Source organism: Ixodes scapularis, unplaced genomic scaffold, assembly GCF_016920785.2.
Source record: "Ixodes scapularis isolate PalLabHiFi unplaced genomic scaffold, ASM1692078v2 PGA_scaffold2__306_contigs__length_199485367, whole genome shotgun sequence".
In the NCBI taxonomy this organism is placed as follows: Eukaryota; Metazoa; Arthropoda; class Arachnida; order Ixodida; family Ixodidae; genus Ixodes; species Ixodes scapularis.
This window is the reverse complement of record NW_024609857.1, coordinates 106,469,052-106,486,412: the sequence shown is the minus strand read 5'-3', so window position 1 is coordinate 106,486,412 and position 17,361 is coordinate 106,469,052. Positions and strand designations below refer to the sequence as shown.

The 17,361-nt window shown below is 48.3% G+C and overlaps 1 protein-coding gene and 1 non-coding gene across 3 annotated transcripts in view; one reads left to right on the top strand and one right to left on the bottom strand.

Moving 5' to 3' along the window:
- LOC8041187 (protein lin-28 homolog) overlaps positions 1-17,361 on the top strand; it is a 253,668-nt gene that overhangs the window by 221,441 nt on the left and 14,866 nt on the right. The gene's annotated exons all lie outside the window — the stretch shown is intronic.
- Trnay-gua lies at positions 2,804-2,894 on the bottom strand. Its single transcript is given in 2 exon segments — positions 2,804-2,839; positions 2,858-2,894. It is a non-coding gene; the product is annotated as a tRNA-Tyr (tRNA).

Sequence of the window (17,361 nt, the reverse complement as noted above, 5' to 3'; positions counted from 1 at the left end):
ACACTGCCAGGCTGGCAGTGCCCCTTTAAGCTATCACGGAGTGTACAGTGATACGGTATTTATGCTCGCCAAGGTTTTATTTGTACATGACATACGGGAGCCCAACTACACAGAGTACAATTTGCAGGTCGCAATTCGTTTTGTGCCCGCCCGAAAACCGCCGATCGAGAACTGGACGTTTTAAATCGCGCTAACCCTCTTCTCCGTGGTCACGTGCCGTTTTTATTATTATTATTTTTTTTTTTTGTATTTAGACAGAGCCGCCAAGGGTAATCAAAGTCGTGGGTCATCGAAGGCATACACTCAATTCTAGAAAGGGACGAAAAATTCGATACACATTTTGTGGCTTCTAAAAGCTGCAAATACGTTGACTTAAAAAAAAAAAAAAAAAAGTTTCACAGGCACGTGATATTTTATAACTTTCTCGTCCTCAATATTTCTTCTTCCTCCCCAGTCTAGTTTCGGTTTCGGTTTCGAGCAGTTGCGTTGTTTTTGTTTTGTTTTTGTTTTTTCTTTTACTTTATTAAAAATACGCGTGACACTGCGGCAAAATATTCATTGGGTATTCTTTTGACACCATATTAAATCGCATGTAAAAAAAAAATATTTGCACGACTGTTATTGTCTTTTTAAGCAACGTACAGTTCGCTGAGTCCCGAGGTGCTGGTCATTGTTCCGCAGCCCATGAGATGGGGGCACTAGTGCCACTAAATAAGCTACGCTTCAGAGTAACGACACTTGGCCATATTGTGGCTTAAAATAATGGCTGTCAGTTATCTGAAGCTTTATCTGAAATCACAGGAAATGCTTTTCCGCCCTCCACAAATGTTTAAACCGTTCGCGACAGAGCAAAGCAGTATTACATGACCTTGCTAACACCAAATCTAATGCTGAGGAAGTCGCACTTTTGAATCATGACGATCGGCCGTTGCGTCTGTTCTGCATACGAGCCAAAATGGCGGCGCCCACAACAATGTCGGGGAACGGAGTGCCGATACTCTAAGCGCAGCTTATTTAGTGGCTCTAGGGGGCACTAGCCGACAATATCCCCGAAGAACGAATCAGAAAGCAAAACGCGTGAGCATACAAAGTAGGCACTCTGTGTTCCTTAAGCTCTTAAAAGCGATAGAGATTGCTTCGTTTTTTCTTTCTTCATCTAAGTGCGTTTTTTGCATTGCTTTTGAGCCTATGTTTTAGCCTGCTTAGTTTGCCAATCCTTTGTTTATTGCTCTATACTAGGGCCTTCGAGTATTGCTTTATACTAGGGCCTTCGAGGTATAAATAATGAATAACTAAATGAATTAATTATAGTTCATCTTAGAAGTCCGTGCCGGTGTTCATCCATTAAACTTGAGCGTTTTCCTTGAGTCCGCGGGGCTGAGACCAAAAACGAAATTAAGACGTTGTGGACCAGAACGCAACGTAATCGTCTCGGCTTGGCTCATTAATCTTACGCAACTCCTCGAACCGTTGAAGACACCAAAGCCAAACCGTGTCACTCGAGAAGACAGCGGAAGCACTCGCCGCGGATCCTGTAATCTCGACATTCTCGGCATTCAAGAACGTGCGCTAACCTTGCTGCGGCGCCAACAAAGACTGCCGCGCTTAATTTATAAATAAACTGCGGCTCCTGCGTTTTTGTTTTATTAATTTGTTGTATCGGTTTGTTTTTACTCATATTTTTAAAAGATGCTTTCGTAGACATAATGCTTTGTCCGCGAAACTTGGAAAGATTAACGACGCGCGGGGCTCTTCCGAAGCTTTCGTGGGTTGCGCTTTGGTTTTCTGGCTGCGCGAGGAGACCACACGGTTCATTACTTTGGTCTTCGCAATCGAGGAGATAGCGAGGGTGCGCCCGAAGAAGAATGACGCGGCAGGTGCGAGTCCATGTGTTTTTAAAGTTTACAAATAGATGATCCGATGTCGGTGCTTGATGACCCGTAAAATATAGAATGATGATGGCATTATTCAAAATGTGACATCTTTCCAAGTTGCGTGCGCACGAAGTTCACTCTAGGAAGAAGGTATGTGAGTTTACTTTTCAATAGAACACCAAACAAAGAATCATGACGAAACAATGGAAGGCTCCCAACGAATGGCGAAGCGCAGGAAACGATTAGACCAAATAAAATATGATGTGCGAAGGTACAATAAAAGTGCCGTTTCACTATGGTGCCTATAGGCCGCGTCTCCGACTGGTGTGTTTAGCGTCCTATTCCACCCATGCGTCGAAAGTAGCCCCCGAAGTGATTACAATTCACCTCACAAAAGCCCGAGTTTCATGCTGTCAGATGTCGCGATCCTAGCGGTTGGGCGTAGAAGTTCACGAAAAAAGCACGAGGGAACGAGAGTTTCGCTCTCGTTTCGCGCCCCAACAAAATATATTTGTACTTAGTTATTTTACAGCTCTACACAATCGGTTAATTCGGTTTTCCGCTAATCAGTAGGTACAGGACATGCGTACATAGGTCATTCCGTTTATGTGAATGCCACCGAAGCGCACACGACAAAAAAGGCGGGAGGGGGGGGGGGGGGGGGGGGGGGGGGTTAAATTGTACCATAGACTTATATAAATAGCCCTGATGCCCGTAACCAGGAACTATGCAATAAACAAAAGTAAATACCATTCACTTTTTTCTATTTCACTATTTCCCGAATAACGAGAAATAACTCCATAGTTCCTAACATTTCATTTGCATAGGAGAGAAAAACAAAAATATTATTGCAGCTGTGTGGCAGACACCAACAACTGGTCTATCATTAGTATGTTTGCGTCCGAAAATAAAAAAACTAGCCTAAAACGTCCGTCGAGCCGGATTTGAACCAGCGACCTATGGATATCCGCACGGGAATGCCTCTACAGTCCACCGCTCTACCAACTGAGCTATCGACGGACACGACCGGTGCACCGTGCCTTGAAATCTAAATGAAAATGTAGGCTACGCTACGGAAGGAATGCGGAAAGGGCGCTCGTGGACCTTCCCCTCAAGAGCAAGAACGAGCCACTACCCTGAAACGAGTTTGTCGGACTACGGCGCAGGGGGAGCACAACGACCTCACAGCCTGCACGTAACTTGAGGAATTTTTATCGCACGTCCTCGCAGCACCGATCCGTCCGGGTTATCTCGAACATCTGGCATCCTTGGAGAGCGGTTCGTAAAGCGGAATTCTTTTGTAACCCTCCAGGATTAATGACAAAACGTTCCGACATGCGCTGTGCACAATTGCGGTCTGCTGTCTGCGCCGCCTACGGCTCCGCAAGTAAATAATTATCTGGCTTCCTTCGCACATTGAGTTAAAACTTTTAGCAAGTTTTTTTCTTTTTTTTTTTTTTTTGTGCTGCTTGTTGTGGCTTTTTAAATTGCTCGGTGTTAACTCTTATTTTCACAGCTGTGGCACCACCATTTGGTATCGAATCGCTGTTTTGGAATGAGAACTAGTTGTAGAGCTCTCTCGTGCATCGTAGACAACTCAAAGCAACCGATTACTGTTATGGGCGAACCATACTGTTTACTAACAAAAGGCAGGAGTATATTCATTGAGCTTGCGCAGTAGCTTCGACATTCCATAAGTCGATCACTGCACGTCTTCAGTGCCGTGACTCGTGCCGCTTATTAGTAAATTGGTGACGTATACATATGCTCGTTTGTAGGTCATTCAAACACAAACATTAAGTCGTAATTTTATTCGCGTATTTTTTTTAATTTTTTTGTAAAAAAAGAGATTCGAGGAATCCGAAAAAAGCACTTTGGACAGGCAATTTAAAGCCATAGTTTATAGTGTAAGTTTATCTACCAATATATTCCCAAATAAACGCCGAAGCACATCTGCAGGACACAAAAGAACCGCTTCTGCAACCAGTGCATCGGTTAGACCGCACATTTCCTAGGGTCAAAGGCAGGAATCGCCGACGTCGCAGGTCAACGCGGTAGAGCTCTGGCGGTTCTTCCGTCTTCCGAGCAGGCGGCCGGGCTCAAAGATGGCTCGTAGCACGCTTGAGCACGCGTGTGGCACACGCGCCTTTTCGCGGTTCGTTCCGCTTCGCTCGGCTCATTCTCCGAATCCCGCACGCAACATCAACTTTCCTTTTCTTTCGCTACCTGGTTCCCCTCTTTTTCTTCCTTCTGTTCCTGCACATCGGCGCTACCCCCCTGACTCCCCTCTGAACTTCCTCCCAACCGCCCCCAGCTTGCACACCCTAACACCCCCCCCCCCCCTTCTTGCCTTCTGAGCCGGCAGTCTTTGTAAACTGACCTCCCCCCCACCCCCTCCCAAACGAGCCCCCTCCCCAGCCTCCTGGCCCCCCTATGCACCTTTTGCAAACCGACCGACGGGGAGAAGACAGGAGAACAGATTTAACAAAAACCGCGTAATAACAAAGAAGACTTCGGAAGAAAGAAAAGAAGAAAAAAAAAAGAGGGGGGGGGGGGGGGGCGGGGGGTTGGAGGAACGTCTTTCGTGAGATGGAGAAGTACCTCGCTTATTTATATGTAGATGTAGTACGTTTTCACTTTTCCCCCAATTTTGGACATCCCTCCCCCCTCCGTCGTTCCAGATTTTGCCCACGACCCAAATTCTTATACTTTACTGTCTGGAGAGGGGGGGAGGTGTGACTGGCGGGCTTGCGCCATTACCGACTTAATTTTTAGTTTGTCACTTCATTTTCTTTTTCTGTTTTTATGTTAAGGAGGAGACGACGGAGAGAAGTGCTTCTCTTTGCAAGTGACTTAGCGCTTATAGTGTATTCCTTTTAATACACGGCGTTGCGCGTGCACGCTTTCTTTTTGGCGGAGCTATAAAAAGTTTTCCCGTCTCATCTCTACGCCAGCCGTCGCCTACACGCCCTTGCGCCTCGACCCTCGAGTACGCGGGATCCCCCTGTCCCCGGCGCGCCTCCTTCTCCGACAAAGTGCGATAGCGGCAGCACTGCGTCGAGTTGTGAATATTTCGACGCGCGGCGCCCCGCGTGGAGAGCTGTGCGGGACCGATCCCCGACGCGACAGACAGCGGGTCCCCAGAGCGGGGGAAGCTACACGATGCGATTTAAAAAAAAGAAGCGCCTTCCACGCGAGCCGCGACGTCTCGCGTTCCTCCCATTCGTCGCCAGGCGCTCGTTATCGTTGTGTGACGTCTGGTTGTGAGTGATGCAACGACGACATCTGCGATTGTACCTTGGCAATTATAGATTGCTCCTCTGTTGAAGCGCCTTTTGTTTTGCTTTTGTTTGGTTTGCTGAATTATCTCTATCGGCTCGGGGTCGGCGTTTCCTCCCGCGGTATTTGTGTAGAAACACGACGCATTGTTCGCTCGTTATCTTACCCTTTTTTAGGTAGACTCCGTTCACCTTTGAGCTGAGAGGGAAGTCGCGGAGGCTGCAAGAGGAAGCTAGCCCGCCCTTCTTGGTTTCAACCGTGTATTTGTGCCCTAGCGCTCGTTGCGCTAAAGCTCGATTTAAATCCGCGATACATTGCGCGGCTGTCGTCCCCTTTTATGGCGAAACTTCTAATGTGGCTGAAATCATTATCACTCATAATATTTTTCAGTTTACTTTTGAGACATCGTCCTGTCCTTTTCTGTTCCTTCGACTTATATGTTCATTTCTGCCCCAGTCTCAGGTTTATTCGACACTGTTAACATTCACCAGCTCGCCTGCACCCTTACTATCATCTTCACTTTTTGGAGCTTGAGATGTTTCATTCTTTTTTTGTCGCCCATACCGTATAGGGTATACCGAAATTACTTTGCCGGGGACGACAGTAAACAAAAAGATGTATCAAGACTAATGTTGAACATCTTGTGCTTCTCTTTTAAGGCCTAGAAATGCAGGCGGGATCAATATTGTAACAACCCTCAGCCTTACGCTTGTGTGTGTGTGTGTGTGTGTGTTTATTTCTTGTCAATATCGCTATTTTATTTTTACTCTTTAAGGTTCAGCTGTGTCCTTTCTTATGTATGTCTTCGTTTTTCTAACATAAACCGGGTCTCCTTTTTTAAGGTTATTCAGCATTTATCATGCTTACACTTCACGAGCGGTTTACATCGAAACAGAAAAGCAAGCAAGCAAGTAAATGAATGAACAACAATACAGGTTTGATATACCAATTAAACGACAGGATCCTCTCGGAGCTGAATATGCGCGAGCATTTCTCTCTCTGGCTCTGATCTATCTTTCGGTGTAACCTGGGTGTAGTAACCAAGAAAGTGTTCCTAAATTCAGTTATCATATCAACGAGTCCTAGAGCGAGCCTCCAGCTAGTGCTCCACAGCAAAATAAATTACGCAGAGAGGTGCGCCACTCCCGCAGCAGCGGAATTCTCAGCGCAATCCGGCTGCGCACATCATCCATTCAACAGAGAGCTAGTCGCGTTTCTACAGAACTCGAGACCTCACAGTTTACGGGTAATCCCGGATCAGAACGGGCGTCCTCTTGGGGACGACGGTGTCCGCAATCCAGTAGCCACTTTCCCTCGCGGCCACTCGGGAGAATTGATGCAGATGCTTTCGAGAAACACGAGACGGTCGGACGGGCGGTACACTGCTCAGAAGAGAATCGTATCCCGACCGGACTGACTGATTCTTATTCACCCGCTCTCAATACACCAATTCGTGAGGACCCTTCCTAGAAAATAAGAAATAATAGAAGGTCCTGAAGGACCATTATCTGGTGGCTATCCAATTTCGTCCGCCGATTCCATTTCCATCATCTGTAATCGTACACGTTTTCTCGAGATCAAAAAGCTCCTGTTCTTCCGTTTAAGGGCACCAAATTCCTCGTCTATTGTCAACCATTTTCCTATAAACTTAAATACGTCCACACTGATATAACAGACAGGCCTAATATCCGCCAGAAGAAATGAAATATGCGCAAACGGCCGGCACAATATTTGCGAAGAAATGTTCGCCTTCGAAACATCTATAGTTGTACCCACCAACGAATATACGGATAGTTTTCACTTCGAGTACATCTCATGGTGTTGTTTATCAGAGAAAAACGAGGTAGTGTGTATCGATTGTAGTTTCTCACATATAGCAAGAAGACTTAACAACCTCATTTGTCTCAAACAAATCCCAATTAGTAGCCGGATTATCTGCGGGGTATTTGGCACCACCACGTCGTTACGTTGCCAGGATCCCATGATCCTGCATTCGATATCTCCCTCCCTCTAGGCTAACCTTTTCGGGAAGACAGTGAGTCGTGCTGTACGAGTTATTTTTCGTAAGAGCATCATAGCCTGGCGAAGGAGAACAAGGTGACTTTTCATTGGTACGCACGATAGTCGCATGTCACGTCTGTCGGGCGTGGAGTGGAGCTAAGCAATTTCAGACTTTGTCTTCAACGTATACCTATTTTGTCCTGCGCAGCCGGCCGCTCATCTTCCTCACTATGATATTGCTATTGTTATTATGCGTAATTTAAAGTTTCCCAGGAAAACAAAATAGACAGGTTAGAAGCAAGCAGAGCCATCCTGAAAGTCTATCGCGTTGTAGAGCACGTCCATACTCACCGTATGTTGTGCGCTCTTTAGAACTGTTGTCCCCCGTGAAGTCATTTCATCCGAGTGAAATTAGTGCAGAGAACACCGGATACTACAATTTGTGCAGGCAAAATGCTAGGGCACAAACAATCCATCAGTAAAGGTGTATCCACACGACGGACCGGGCCGCGGACCGATTGATCACGTGATACGCGGCCCGCGGGCCGTCCGGCTGCAATGAGCATCCACACGGCGGACCAAAAGAGCAGATGACAGAGTGAACGGGCCGGCCTAACCCTCGACCTCACAGCTCCGCCAAAAGCATGCAACGAGCTGCTTTGAGGCTATTTGTAAGGAGCCAAGATGGAGGTTGAACGAAAAAGACTTTTGGCCGCGGTGGCCCTGGCGTTGACTATTGACGGCGAGGAGGACTTAAGTGAACCGAAAAGGGCATGCATCTATTGTCCCACAGAGCGGGGAATTGCTCCATGAGCGCGATGAAGTAAAAAGTTGCATCGTCGCACCATGCCGCCATCGTCGCACAACAAAAGGTTCGTCTTCTTCGTCTTCAACAGTTGGCGCCAAAAGAACACGACTTTGGATTTGGATTCCAATTCAAAGAACAAAAGTCAGCTTGTTGCCAGACTTAGCACTTCAATTATACTAAAAACGCCTCGGTCCGCCGCCAAGGTCCGGGCGAAAAAAGCGCTTGGCATTTCTCACAAGCGCGGGCCGCGGACCGTCGGCGGACCTCGAAAAGCGGTGACGTAAGATCACGTGATGCGCGGCCCGCGGACCAAAACAGCATTTTGGTCCGTCGTGTGGATACACCTTAAGGAAGCAACGAGGTATTATCACGATCACTGTCCTCTTGCTTCTTTAGGCTAGGGAAGCTGCGCGAGAACAACGCGGTGCTGTACTTCGGGACGTATGACTTATGGCTAAAAATATTGAATTACTAAAAGAAACAATGATTAATGATAACTCACCAACTTATATCCTTCCTCCTAGTCAACTGTTGGTCAGCACGGTCCGTCAACATAAAAATAAACTTAGAAGCAGATTTGTCACGTTGCGAACTACGCCAAACATTAAACAAGACCGTTTAACATAATTAGGTTTGCCAATTGTTTGTGATAAATTGATCCTGCAATCTCGCTAGCAATGATTCTTTTTTTTTTTTTTTTTTATTGAGCTAGCGAACAAGTTTGCTGTTTGTTGACCTCGTGTGGACGCACTTTTACTGCATGCCCGATGAAAGACAAACGCATCGTGCAAGGAGAAGAAATCAGAGTGCGCGCCTGTAATCCTGCTATAATTCGGCAGACAAGAAGCGGGCAGCAGCTGCACTCAACTACGAGTCAGGGGAAGCAGCGCGAAGCACTGATCGCGAGGTTGCTCACGTACATACACACACGCGGTCGCGCGTGTGGGCCCGGGGAGGCGAACAAAGTGCCGCCGGGACCCCCTGTTGTCCATCATTAGGTGAAGAGAACGCACGCGCCAGGCAAAGAAAGAGCAAGCAGACGACCCTGGATAACCGGAAGAATGGACGTGCCCTTCAATAACAGCCAGGGACCAACTCGTGTACAATCCTAAAAAAGCAAAATTTTGCACTCTAAAATGAAGAAGAGAAGAGGTGGTCCGGCATGAGACGACGAGAGGGGGAAAGGCCAAACACAGTCTGAAAAGACGATCTGTCGACGTCCCTTGACTGGCGGGCGGGGGAGGACACGCTCAACGGTCACTCGCTACTCCAGTGAGGTCCAGATGCGGGCAGCTGGTCCCCTGTGCAAGGTCACGGGCTTCGGAGGTCGTAACACCTCTAGCCCCCTCCCTCCTTCTCTCTCATTTTTTTTTCTCTCATCCTCCTCCTCCCCCAGTCTGCCTCCTGTCTGTCGATCCGTCTCTTCATCCCCCCCACCTTTGCTGAGTGACCATGCATGCGGCTACCCTCCTTGAAGCCCCCCATCGGCACCGTGGGAGGCCCGTTCGCGGGTGTCGGGTGGCCGACTCTCTGTCCCCGGACGTCCTGATCTTGGGGCGCGAGACTGCGGCGGAGCGCCTAAGTCCGGTGCCCGGACCCGCTCTCCCCGCGCGAGTCGGCGAGATCCAGAGTGAAGATTGGCAGGACATGTCTGCTCGCTCCTCTGTGACGGGGTTCATCGCGAGTAGGTGGCGGCGTTTGTGCTGCGGCGGATTAGTGTCATGCTTTGCGGGCGGCCGGAAGATGCCAACTGTGATTCGCGGTCTCTTGAAGATGTCTGTTGCCAAAATGAACGTGCTGAAGAGGGGGCCGATATACTTTAGGTGTATCTTATACCGAGCAATATTTTATTTTTCTTCCTTCCCTTTTGCGCCGTAGGCTTTGTAGATAGAAAGCCTATGAGTGGCTTAGTGGTTTGCGTGAGTCCAGGTCTGGTTCATTTTATGTCAGTGAAGCTCAAATTTCGCTTTTGTGCGTTCTTACTTCAGTTTTGATCTGAAGTTTTTGAGCGAAAGCCTTTTGAAGCTTACGCGATTTATATTGTAGACGCGTTCGCATTCCTCATGAGCAGCTGGCACAGAACTCTGTTTGCGTATTTTTTGTACGCTTTGAAGCGCTACAATTAACGGTGGCAAGTGGAAACTGCGGGAGTTTTGAGCGGAGGTTCTGTGTACTACTACGGACAACAAAAGTTGAAACAGTTCTTTCGTGCTTCTTTGGCCTACCTGGGAGTATTTAAAAGAGCTTTGATCCGAACTGGGAGTGGAATGTAAACTCGAGGTCCCATTCTTTGGACTATTTGACAGATTGAGAGATAATAGACCCCTTTCGAAAGGCTGCCCACCGTTGGCCGCTGTGAAATCCCAGCACAATGGCGGACTAAAATCGCAACCTCACAGCTCACTTTATACGTTTGATGGGACTAAAAGGAAAAAAGAAACACTTACAGAAGGAGGTGATGAGCACAGTGACTTTGCGCTTTCCCCACTGTTTGATTGGCTCGTCGGCTCCTAGCGTTTGCCGCGCTCCGACGTTTTCTATCTTATGGAATGACTTGCACGTTCCACGATGAGCGTTGTTCCGCCATTGTACGGTGGTTTGGGTCTTCTATTTATCGGTACGTGACTTTCGAAAGGAGTCTATAAAGCCTGCAGGGTCCGCAGATGCAGAAAAATGTCGTATTGGATGCTTCACCTCATATTGCCCTCGGTGGTACCTCCATGCTGCTAAAGTTGCACGGGCTGCGGCGCCGATATGCGAGGTGTGGTATTAAATAACTATGCTGGTTTGCAAAAGTGTAGTTCATGATCTTACAACTTAACTGTTATCTTCGTCAACACGATCACCTCCCCTATCTTTCATACCCCGTTGCCTACGGGATTTTCCCTTGTTGGAAACAGTGTTGCAAGTTATTGTTTGTCAAGCCCTTCAGCAGCACCTCCGTTTATTTCCTCCACTGAGCTTATGTTTTTGGCTTCTTATTTTCATTTACAGTGACGTAAGCGGTTCCCAGTCTATTGATTATCTTTTTTTTTTATGATTGTTGTGGAAAATTTCCGCCTCGTTACTGATCATTTCTAGCGATGCAGTCTCTGCGGCAAATCGTTCCATAGTCAGTGCAAATGTTTTTCCGGACACATTTCTGCTCCTGTCTTTGGGCACCATTTTTGCGCGGATTTTGCGAATATTTCATTGCTCGTGTAAAGTTTGTCCTACACTTTTTTCTTCTTAATTTGAACCGGTCATTATATTATTTAAATGCTTAACGGCCGATCGTTGCGAACAATCTTACAAATTTAGCAACGTTTTGTTCACTCGGGAGCGGAAAGACGCCCGGATACGTGTCACAAAACACAGACTTTGTCTTGTTGTTGTTGTTGTTGTTGTTGTTGTTGTTGATGTTGTTTTTCTTCAAACCCATGTCGTTTCCCAGTCTACGCCACTCCTCATCCGTAGGTAGTAGTAATGGACTCTTCGAGGGCTGTGCGGAAAAGTAGGCGTGCGCAAGCATCAGTTTTAGACGGTTAAAATGGCCTCCGAGATTTTTGGCGCGCAGGGTTCTACATCAGGCCGTTCGATTTGCCTGGAGAGACTAAAAAATAGCTAGCTGGTAGAGAGCCTGTACAGACAAGATCCTTTTCGAAAGACTGCCCTTTGTTGGCAGCTGTTGAATTCCTGCACAATGGCGGAATAAACCGCACAGTCACGGCACACATTTTGCGTTTGGGTGGATTAGAAGTAAAAAAACGCGCCCACAGAAAAAGATAATGAGCGCAGTGACGTTGTACTTTCGACGCCGTGTCTTGGCTCGTCGGCTCCTATTGTAGGCCGCGCTCCGACGGTCGTTTTTTCATGGAATATATGACTTGCATTTCCCTGGATGCAGTTGCTCTGCTATTTTCCAGTGGTTCCGATCTTCACCTAATCGGCACGTGCATTTCGAAAGGGGTCTATTACAGGTAGACTTCGATTACTCGTTCGAGGTCACGTGGTTTATGGGCCGCGTTTGGAATACGAGCTGCGAGGAGGTGGCCAAAGCGCTGATCGTCTAGAAGCGTTTTCCTGCCTTTCCGCCGGCTTTCCTTCTTGCCATGCAAAAACGCAGCGCGTGCGCACTTGTGACTAATGTCCGCAGGAGGCGTCCACCATTAAGTTGCAAAACGCTCCCCGTGGGCCTGATCGATGGACCCTTTCTACAATCTAGGCTCTCTAAAAGGATGCCACGCCTGCGCGCCGCCGTGCGGCAGGAATAGCCGCCAGCTGCTTTTATTTCTTAATCGGGCCTGCTGAAACGCGGGAAGTATTTATTTATTTTTATACCCCAAATGGCCGCATGTTTTACATGGGATATTACATCTGTTGGGTGAGCAGTGAAAGTGAGCTCGTTTGCTCGAATTATATTCGTTGCTTGCTGCATATGACCTTGCTGAAGATCCTCAGGGCCGGCTTACTGGGAACTGAAACAAAAGCCTGCAAAGCCGAGGTGCGCCAGCGCTTAATACCCCCCGTTAGACGGGCTAATTCGCTTCACTTTAACCAAGTGCACTTCAGCTTACCGAATGAGACTTCAAGTGTTTCAGTGCCACACGGGAGAAACTAGTGTCACTCGGAAATGATGAAATTAAAGATGGGTAAAGTACTAAAGGACACCTAAAATGTTGAAGTAAGGACATATATGTCTCAGAAATATTTAGTATTTTTTTAATAAAACACGTTACGAGACAACGTTACGTTAAATGAAAATATTTACGAGAACTCGCCTTTTTTATTATTTACGCGTTTTTTTATTATTTACGATATTTACGCAAACTCGCTTCAAGCCGAGTTTGTTCTTTAGGAGGAAGCCATTATACAGATGACACTAAAGGCGAAGTGCACTCTGTTGAACTAGACTAAACTGGCCGAACGCTTAGTCAGATCAGTCTATTATACTTAGTTTCAGCTTGTACAGACACAGCCGATGCTACAAACGCAAGCATGTGGCCCTGAGCAGTGCTTACACTGCACGGACGCGCGTCCTTAACAGGGACGCTAAGGTCCCTGAGTTTGCTCTTGTAGCATCGGCTGCGTCTGGACAAGCTGAAACCAAGTATAACCCGTTTTACCGGGGTATTAGACTCGAGTTCGGGTGCCACACCCTTTGTGCCCTACATAGCTATGGCAGGGTTTCTTCTTTTTTTGCCGCGTCCACAAGTTATACTTTTGTGATCTTGTGGCTGAAAAATAATTGGGGTTGTGTGGGTATTTAGACGGCGTGTAGTTGGTCAGCCATTTCAAAGTTACGACGAGTCACTCGCAGTAGATAGGAAATTTAGCAAGTGCAGTACAACCGCTAGCGTGTGTGGCTGAAGCCCCTCGACGTCTTGGCGTTTGTCTCACAAATAGCGCATATAGTGTGGCTAAAGCCCCTCGGTGTCTTTGCGCTTGTCGCACAAAGAGCACAAATAGTGAGGCTGAAGCTCCTCGATGTCTTTGGGTGGCCCGAGTCTCGAGCGGCTTTTAAAAGCAAATGGCGGCGCAGCACTCAAATTAGCGACCCTTGGAAACGAATGGCTGCACAGCACCCGCTCGTTGCACATGTCTTATGCGTTTCCAGAACAATGGTTGGCGGTACTTGTAAAAAACGCATTTATCGAGGGGCTTTAGGTGTGGCCAGAGTTCCTGTATATACTACCACAAGGGGCGGTGACGTCACGCCGCTGCACTGGCGCTGCTATTGGCAAGTGCGCATGCCCAAAGGCTCCACTTCACGCGAATCTGGTTTCTGCGCACGCGCAGTGCACTCACCTCGTGCGGGAACTACGCGGTTTACCACATCTCGTGCGGACTTGTTTGTGAAGAGCGCATATTGGCCTATTGCTATACCCACAGAGTTGCGCATTCAGCCTCTGCCGGTGGCCGTAGAGCGGGAAATCGGTCTAGCGCACAGCAGCGATCGGACCACGTGGAGCGAAAGCTGGCGCTGCAGAACCCAGGGATCTTGGGCTCAACCCCCACCGCTGCCCGTTTCGGCCTGGATGAGCATCGTACCGGCGTGCGGTCCCGTATCACTACTGCGTGGTGCACGTTAAATGCCTCAGGCTAGCGGTTATATCGCACTGGCTAGATTGCTCATGCACGGCGACAAGCGGTGCATGCGCTGCCATTCCGTCATTTGTCTCCTGTTTCTCTGCATGCTTTCGGTAGAATGTAGTAGCCGACGAAAACGTCGCCTTTTTGCAAGCCATTGCTATGCGTTGTTGTCAAGTCTGAAGTGCCCGGATGGGCCACTCGCGTATCACTCCGCGAGTGCCGCGGACGTGAGCTACGTGATCGTCCTATGTGTCATACTATTCCCAGACTTTGAAAACTTGTTTTAAAACATCGCTCGCGTTACGAAACAACGCGATTATACAGTATCCAGTGATTACACTTAATGTTGAATAGTCAAGGAACCATCTAGTTTATTCTATTTTAGTGTAAGAAGTATATTTCGTAAACGCAAAGCGAGAAACATGATCCGCCCGAAACTCGGCGCCTGCAAGGTCGCTTTCCCGCATGAAAGTCGAAACCAGATGGTGCACGTGGCCGCTTCTCCGCCAATGCGGAGTTGGCGGCGAAAGGGAAGAGAACGCGATACTCTGGCTGTGTGAGCAGAGCCTATACAGCTACTCTAGGTGTGGCTAAAGCCCCTCCAACCTCTGAAAAAGTGGCGTCATTCATTGTTGTGGAAATGCTCGAGAGACTTGACCCGCGCCACTTCTGGGAAGAACCTGGCGTCTGAAATCTAGCTGAGTGCAGCGTTGTGCCGCCACGATCTTACCAAAACCTGCACGATGCACGCATGCCTCGTGCATCGACGCACCCTGCGCCACTTTTGAAGCATGAAGGGGCTTTAAGTGTGGCCACGAACTCGCTCCACCTTGCGCAGCTTTGGAGAAGCTCTGCTATATGATCCTTTTGCTGGGCAGCGGAGCGTCTGGAAGGGCCGGAGGAGAACTTTGCGCGCCAAAAATCTCGGAGGCCATGGTGTTGGCCGCGAGATGCGAGGTTTTGGCCGCTACCGGGACTGTGTAGAAAGTGGTGCTGACGAGTAGGCACGTCCATGACAAAGCAACTGACAAGTCGTGGGATGAGTTGGAAGGCTATATGGGATTGCCAGTACGCAAACTGCGCACCAAGAAACTCGGTCATGATCCCTTGCAAGTAACTTTTTTCCCATAAATATTTCACCGAGTGGCGAAAGCTCGAAGCACAACTAAAGTTTAGAAGGGGAATCGTGGCACCTTTCTTGCCTTCTCTGTGACTCACCTGAGTCGCGAGAGGAAACAGGAGCGTCAGTATAACTCACATTTCAGGCGCCAACCGTAGACTGAGCCTTCACCGTGGGAAAAAATCTTCTTAGAAAAGATCCGTTATGTTCCGACAGTTCGCCATTTCATCGCCCATATATCTGGCGCTTAACACTTGCTTGCAAGTTGCAACAGAAAAAGTGCCACGGTATTGAGTTAATAGCCATCTCAGGTGCTGATCTAACGAATTAGCTGATACGTTGGAAGCAGCTTCTAAAGCTTAGACCTCGTGACCCTATAGCGTCCTGTTTGGCAGTCATCTCTAGCGAGTGGATGCTTCGTCTCCCCCTGCTATGTGAACTGTTGTTGACTGAGCTGTTTATATCAATATACATATCTGAGTTATAATTTTCATTCGCGTTTTATTCATTCACGGTGACATTATCACGTTTCTTTTAAAGTAACCGGTCTTTCGATTTGAGACCCAGTGCTTGATTGCATCAAATGAACAGGACTGAGTGAGAATCGCGACTCGAGCCTCAGAAGGGTTTGGATAAAAAAGATCACGCGTTCACACCATAAGATCTGGTACTGAGGCCCGTGATATTTTCGCTGGTCATGTACCCGACGTGCATTCTGCTCGATTTTCAAAGTGACGAAAGCGGACGTGCTGGCCTGAGGGGACTGTACATTGAGTTATATCTTTTTGCGGGTTGGAAACTGTGCAAGCCACATTCACGAACGAACATTTGGAACTGAGACAGTCTTTAAAGAGGCTCTGCACGATCTCTACATTTATCAACTCCGATATCCATTCCGGCGACTCCGGAAATCTTCGAGACATTAAACACTGAGTGAGAGCCGCGAATCTTGTTCCACACGTGTACGCTCTTCCACTCTCCGCTGCAGAGCAAACGCAGTTTTGTTATCTATACTTTCTGGGCAGCATGTGCACAGCCGAGTGCCAAGCGCCGTTCGCGTTATTAGATTTGTGAAGTGAGTAGAAAAGATGGATACCCCGGCCGCAGCGTGAGCGGCGGCGACTGCGGAAATGGGGCACTTCCGGCGCGGTTGTTTCAAAGTTCCGGTCACCACTTCCGAGCTCTCGGCGGGCGGTCGGCGCGCCGGAAGCGAACCGACCAGGCTGCGACGGAAGCCCGGCATGTGTACGACCGACGATTCAGGCTTAATCCCGCGTTGCTCATTAAGCGCCTGATTTCTCCGGCTGTCCATGTCTGGACTCGCCGGCGATCTGTCTTGCAGTCGCGTGTTTATTACACACACGCGCGCCTCTGACGTCACGCCGATGCGGTGGCGCTGCTGTCGGCACAGCGCGTGCGCACACGATTCTCCTCACGCCAGTCGCGTTTCTGCGCACGCGCACTGTCCATGCCTGGTATGTGCAAACGCGGGCTCGTTTGTAAGCAGTGCGTTGGTCTATATATCCTAGTCAGATGGACACGACACCTTTTGTCCCACAATATATCATTTTCAAAAGCGAGCGTCATGTGGCAGTTGTTGAGCCTGGTATCCGAGACCTCTGTAGATTGATCAGGTACAAATGAAAAAATGCAAAACGTTCTTTTTTTTTTTTTCGTAAAGCATTTGAGAAAGCCATTTGTTGCAATCTACGGATGGAGCTCGGCGATGACGAGGCTTAACGTATGTTTAGACCAGAAACAGCCGTCTGCGCTACGGCAACTGAGCATTGCGTTCCACCATGCGCAGTGCGACAGCACAGATGTTTTTTTGTTGTTGTTTTTTAGACCTAAACATATGTTCGGTCTCGTCTTTCGCGGAGCTCCACGCGTAGACTGGGACGATGGGCTCCATCGAGTGTTTTGCTGGAACGTAGACACTCCAGAGTTCTGGTAGTGCGCACTGGGCATCTAACTGACACGACGGGCGCGTCAGCATTTCGTGGGGGTTCGGATCCGGTCACAAGTGTTCTTGCTCAAGTAATGGCGACCGCCGTCGTTGCATGATGGACTTGGCCGGCTTTGTTTCTTCCTGGTGAAGCGAATCATGTGCGGACCAGTTACGAATAATGTCAACCCGCCATTGTAGAAAGAACACACTGAACAAATTGGTACCACGGAGGCGTATTTGCAGAAGAGGTATTGGCGCC